Source organism: Phoenix dactylifera, unplaced genomic scaffold (genome assembly GCF_009389715.1).
Source record: "Phoenix dactylifera cultivar Barhee BC4 unplaced genomic scaffold, palm_55x_up_171113_PBpolish2nd_filt_p 000689F, whole genome shotgun sequence".
In the NCBI taxonomy this organism is placed as follows: domain Eukaryota; kingdom Viridiplantae; phylum Streptophyta; class Magnoliopsida; order Arecales; family Arecaceae; genus Phoenix; species Phoenix dactylifera.
In genome coordinates this window covers 226396-231694 of record NW_024068073.1, presented here as the reverse complement: position 1 = coordinate 231694, position 5299 = coordinate 226396, and the positions used below count along the sequence as shown (strand labels likewise).

Sequence of the window (5299 nt, the reverse complement as noted above, 5' to 3'; positions counted from 1 at the left end):
AGGACAATGTTAGGTTTAGGTTTGGGGGTTATGTTTAAGTATTTTTAAGCATTTTTGGTTTTGTTTGCATCTCTTGCATTCGTTTTCACTTCACAATGTCAGGTTTAGGTTCGGGGGTATTCATCTTGACTTTTATGGAAAAAAAATAAAAAAAATTGTGTTCATAAAATAATAATAATAATAAATTTAAAAATAAAAAAAAGTTTTTGTTTTTAAAACCTAATTTCTATATATTTATGTGAGAATGATAAATACACAAGGTATATAAAATCTAAAAAGCCCAATGACTAGTCGGAAGTAATACAAATTTAAGTTTTCTTTATTAAGTCTCTCTTAGGGAGTTGTAAGCTAATTAATACTTTGGAATTTCACTACACACTGGCCGACCCTTCTAAGGTCTAGGCTCGACAATATGTTGATAGTATAGTAGCAACCTTGGACCCTGATGAATCATACTTATCTAATTCAAAAAAAAAAAATCATCAATAAAAATGGATTTAGTCAGGAACATCGAAAAGGGCTACCTATTGTCAAAGGTCAAGTGGGCTTGTGATGAGGACTCCGAGCATAAGTCCGTAGGAGAGTCTTGATGCCCGACACTTTATGCCAACTGGTGTGAGAGTTGTCGACTGACTGCTCGTTACACGGAGAAATCACCACAAGAGTAAAAGTGTACAATTTATATATCTTTAAAAAAAAAACTCTGTATTGACCTTGAAAAAGACAATAGTGTGAAAGCCGTCATTGTAAAATTCGAGTAAATTGGAATATTACAGATAAAGCCCGTGAGGTACTAAAGTAAACATCCACAACTCTCGAAAACCTGCAGATAAGATGATTTTAAATCAGTGAGCAGGTCCTTTCGACCAATCCTTGGAAACTACTAGTATTAGCAATATTTTGGAGATCCGAACCCTTAGCTTGTGTACGGTCTAGATTTCACCGAGCACCCCAGTATAAATAAGTCTTACAACTTCCTAAACGGAAACTTAATAACTTTAACTTAGATTGCATACTAACCTAGAATTTGGGCTGACTTAGTAAATAAAACCGTGTGTGCTTTAAAATTCTTGTCATTTATGTATCTTAAATTAGATTTTAATAATAAAAAAAAGAAAAAAAGAGAAAGTTTTTGAAATTCTTAGCTAGTATGCATTTGAAATTTGATTTTCACTTCATAGATCAATCGATTTACAAAAAAAAAGAAAAAAAAATAATCATAACAATAAATGATATTGAAGTTTGTGGGTATCTTCACTAGAAATCCTCACGAGACTATAACTCGTCCACTAGGGTAACCTAGGGGTTTAAAGCCTTATTGCATATGGTAAATGCAATCGCGATGCCTGCGAAAGTGAGTTAGAGTTTTTTTTCTCTAATTTTATTTTGCTCGAGGACTAGCAAAACATAGGTTTGGGGGTGTGATAAGTGCTTAATAATTTATAATTTAGTTACCTTTCCATAGCACTTATCAATATTCTTAAACTGATAAATACATATTTTACCATGAAATTGAATAAACATTGAAATAAATTTAAAATATGGTAAGAGGTAAATAATACTTTTCTTAAAACAGACTCTGAATTTGTCTCTCTTCTGGTTGTGATCTTTCATGAAAACATACAAGGAGGAGATTGTGTTAACCCGGTTTAGTAACCTGATGAAGTTGTAATCAAGCTAAGGCTATGATTAAATAGGTTTTGGTCCTGATTAGATAATTATTCTTGTATGAAGAAAAAGGTTTGATTAACCCTTTTTTTATTAAGTCACGGTCCTGCTTTTAGTCTTGTCGAGTCCGGTCTGAAGCAGTTTAGCAAGAATTAAATTTAAATGACATTGGGCTCGAGAATAAGTTCAAGCAAAGCAACGATCATGACCCACCTCAAACCCAAAGTCAATTCCCAACCAATTCCTTACCTGCCTTCATATAAAATTTATAATTTTAAAACAAAAAAAGGAAGAAAGAAAATAATAAATGTAATAAAATAAATAAAAATAATTTCGGGAAGAATTACTGGATTCACTGTTCATATGAACAGTGTCCCGTGAAAACGCTGTTCATATGAACAGTGTTAAAAAAAATATAATAATAAAATATATAAACCCCACTGTTCATCTTCTTCCCCCGCTTTCCGCAGTGTATCACGGCCGAGATGACGTCGCCTGAGAGACCCTCCACGCAATCTTCCACGCGGTGCAGCTAGCCTCCCGTTCCTCTGCCTCTTTCTCCGCCTGCATCCCCGCCTCCGCGCTGCCGTTCCGAGCGTCCGAGACAGGCTCCCAGCGTATCACGCCACGGATCCGGCCACCTTCTTCTTTGGCTCCTCCCAACGCTCCCGGCTCCTCCAGCTCATCCTGCAGCATCTCCTTCCTTCCCAAATCAGCAAGCCGTGATCTTCTTCTTCCACGCCCTAGCTCATTCCGCACGTCAACCTCCCGAAATCCCGCGGCCAGCTCCACTGATCCGGCCGTCTGCAATCAAACCGGCACCCCAGCAATCACGCCGTCCTCCTTCCGGATCGGCGCCCGTCTGCAGCTCTTCCCCAATTCCAGCATCCGCGAGCAATCATCCCACGCATCACCGGCAGACCAGCTCTCTTCCGGATTTGAAATCCCAAGCATCCGCGTCACAGATCGCGTCCGTTTTCCCCTCCTCTCCACGTGCTTGCTGGATGATATGATGAGGGGATCTATATAAGGAGCTGGGGGGCGGGGTGGCAAGAGGAGGCGATGGTGGGAAGAACAGAGGAGGAACCCCTATTTTGGTGAAGAAAAAGAAGAAGAAAGCCGAGGGAACCAGAGAAAGAAATAAAAAAAAGAGAAGGGTGGGGGGAAAGAGAATATTTTGTGATATTTTGGGAATAATGGGAGGTGAAGGCTTTCATTTGAAGATGGGAGGTCGTCCGGAAGCCATGCTCGGCTAAACGTCCAATCTAGGGCTGGATGAAGCCCTAGCAATGTATCAGGGCAATTGTAGTTCTTACTTTTTTATTATTTTGGAGCTTGTTTAAATTCTTATTTTCAATGAAAAAATCCTTTTATGATGTTTAAACTTTGAGCATGCTAGTCACTAATCATGTTTGCTAAAGTAGTCTAAGATGATCCATGCCTAGGAAGATAAAGTGTGCTGCATCCTAGATTAACATACTTAGGTAGACACTTCATGCTACACCGAAGATGGATCTTCCTAACACTCTTTATGATTTTATTTTAAAAGGCTTGTAGCCAAATTGCATGCCTCTCCAAAAGACAAAAAATCAAGAACACAGTCCTTGATGCAATGCTATGTGGTGGATTCCAAACCCTAGATCTATTTATTCTGATAAATTCTAATTCGCACTCATAGTTTAATTTAGTTAAATCAAGTTAGCAAATTCTTCTTCTTGATTTATTTTTAAAAGAAAAATAACTTATTCTTCAATCCCTGTGGATCGACACCCATAATCACTATCCTACAGGATACGTGCTATTGCGTGGTTTATTTTTGAAATTGAAAGAACCGATCAAATTTTTGGCGCCGTTGCCGGGGATTGCTAGCATAGTTATTTTTCCTATCATTAAAAAAAATAATTAAAAAAAAATTTCAAAAATATATATATATATCTAAAATAAAATAAAAATTATTTTCTATTATTGTTACTTTTCTTATCTCCTCTTTCTCTCTCACTAATTTTTAATTTTTCTTTTTATACTATTTGTTCAGGAATCAAGAAAAAATCTGGGATGATCAAAAGGAGAATTGCTGGAAAAGGAATGTTGTAGAGGTTTGCCTAAAAATTTTTTTAAATTGCTGGAGAAATTTCCTTTGGTAACCTCTAAACCTTTCTTGTTTAAATTGATTATTAGCTTAACATTTTGTGGTGATTGTTTAATTTTAATTTCAGCAAAATTGTGAATGCATGCCTGATACATATACACCAATTAATCTGCACTTAGTAAGGGCAATCACCCCAACAAGATAAGAGCCGGATTTCATCACCGGACTCTTGCCCAACTTAGGTGAACTCAATCTCACATAGTGTCACATTAATTAAAATCAATTAGACGTTGGCTCCTAGGGACATTCGAGCTCAATAGGACGAAGATCACCGAAAGTTGCACCAATTTTGCTCTGTGGCTTAGTTGATGTCTAGGCAAGCTTTGTCCCTATAAGGAAGACAGTTCATCTATTCGAGGCAAGTGGATTTTAAGTGGGACCTTTGCGAATGCATCGTGACCCCTCCACTTACCTGGAAGCTTATCTGGTCAACTCGGTTCATTAGACCGGATTGGAGGCTTAGGTGCCCTCTTCAAACCAGTTAGGAGCTGTCTAGTGATTTTAGGACAAATACAAGGATTGATGTGTTTTTCTTTTATTGCATGCTTGATTGATCAAGTACTAGTGTATGCAAGGGAGTCGCTCTAGAGTACGTGACCTATTACCTTTTGACCCTGAAATAGAACGGACCCTTAGAAATATTCGAGCTGAGATCAGAACAATAGAATCATCCCCACCTCCTGAGATGGTTGAAGAACAACCCAAAATCCTGAGGGAGTACTTTACTCCCACCATTTACACTTTCCCATCTTGCATTCGATTACCTGAGGTAGCAGCTGTACAATACGAAATAAAGTCTAGTGTGATCCAAATGCTCCCATCTTTTTATGGGCTCACCAACGAAGAACCATATAAACACCTAGATGAATTTCTTGAGATTTGCACCACTGTCAAGATTCAGAACTTCACTGATGATGCTCTGAAACTTAGATTATTCCCTTTCTCCCTTAAAGATAGAGCCAAATAATGGCAGAATTCTTTAGAAGCTAACTCGATTCGTTCTTGGGATCAAATGCAACAAGAATTCCTTAAAAAATACTTTCCCATAGGAAGAACGAACCAGTTTAGATGTGCCATTGCAAGCTTCTCCCAAACCAAGGAAGAAGAATTTCATGAAACTTGGAAGAGATTTCGGGACCTAATCCGTAAATGCCCTCATCATCAAATACCTAAGTGGCAGCTAGTGCAATGTTTCTATGACGGATTGACTGAACGAAACCGTCAGATGATTGATGCCGCATGCGAGGGGACATTCATGCTTCAAAATGAGCATGAAGCATGGCAATTATTTGAAAATTTTAATGAAAACTCCCTCCATCATGCTTCCTGTTCTCGTCAAGCACCCCCGAGTTCTCAAAGAAAAGGGACCATTTGTGAAATAAGTCATTCCATGGACCTGTCTAGCAAGGTAGATGCATTGTCCCATAAGATTGATCAATTGATGATAGGAGGACATATTGTTAGCTCTTCCCAAGCACAAGT

At 38.1% G+C, this 5299-nt stretch overlaps 1 non-coding gene across 1 annotated transcript; it reads right to left on the bottom strand.

Moving 5' to 3' along the window:
• Positions 1–4878: 4878 nt before the first annotated feature.
• Positions 4879–4984, bottom strand: LOC120106920. The gene has a single exon (XR_005508903.1). It is a non-coding gene; the product is annotated as a small nucleolar RNA R71 (small nucleolar RNA).
• Positions 4985–5299: the final 315 nt, after the last annotated feature.